Source organism: Silene latifolia, chromosome X (genome assembly GCF_048544455.1).
Source record: "Silene latifolia isolate original U9 population chromosome X, ASM4854445v1, whole genome shotgun sequence".
NCBI lineage: Eukaryota > Viridiplantae > Streptophyta > Magnoliopsida > Caryophyllales > Caryophyllaceae > Silene > Silene latifolia.
In genome coordinates this window covers 233,837,355-233,838,186 of record NC_133537.1, presented here as the reverse complement: position 1 = coordinate 233,838,186, position 832 = coordinate 233,837,355, and the positions used below count along the sequence as shown (strand labels likewise).

Genomic DNA, 832 nt, shown 5'->3' with positions numbered 1-832 from the left:
TATGGAAACCTTTTGCGATTATTGTGAAGCTATCTCTCAAACGGGCGTGACTCAAGACCAAATAAGATGGGTCTTATTTCCTTTTTCGTTAATCGGCACCGCAAAGCAATGGTTGAAGGGCCTTGATAAGGCCACCCTTGGAATAGATTCTTGGAAGAAGCTAGCTCTAGCTTTCTACAAAAAATTCTACCCACCGGAAAAGACGAACATGCTAAGAGCTCAAATTACGGGTTTTAAGCAAAGGGATGAAGAATCTTTGTATGAAGCTTGGGAGCGGTTCAAAGGTATTTGTCGCTCATGTCCTCACCATGGACTTAGCGAATGGTTTTTAGTGCAACAATTTTGGAATGGTTTATATGAAGATTCAAGGAACATTCTCAATATGGGATCAAATGGAATGTTCACCGAAGTTGATGACAATCAAACATGGAACAAGATTGAGGAAATGGCGGTCCATAATTCACAATATAGTAGACCTCGCAAGGCTACTAGAGGAGGAAAGTATGAAGTGGACTCCGTGACTCAATTGGGTGCTCAACTTAGTGCTCACATTGACACAATCAACTTGAAGTTTGAACAAGCTATGGCTAGACTTGAGGAAAACTCAAAATCATCAAAGCATCATGTCAATGCCATGACGGCATCCTCATCAATCCCAAGTGGGATATGTGAGAATTGTGGAACCTTGGGTCATGACTCAAGTGAGTGTAGGGGAACAACCGAACAAGTTAATGCTTTCCAAGCTTACAAAAGTGGTACCCCTTATTCAAATTTTTACAATGAAAACACCAAGTTCCATCCAAATCTCTCATACAAAAGCCAAAATGTTCAA

At 40.7% G+C, this 832-nt stretch overlaps 1 non-coding gene across 1 annotated transcript; it reads right to left on the bottom strand.

The window, feature by feature from the left end:
- Positions 1-208: 208 nt before the first annotated feature.
- LOC141626030 (small nucleolar RNA R71) lies at positions 209-315 on the bottom strand. Its single transcript, XR_012535762.1, has one exon. It is a non-coding gene; the product is annotated as a small nucleolar RNA R71 (small nucleolar RNA).
- Positions 316-832: the final 517 nt, after the last annotated feature.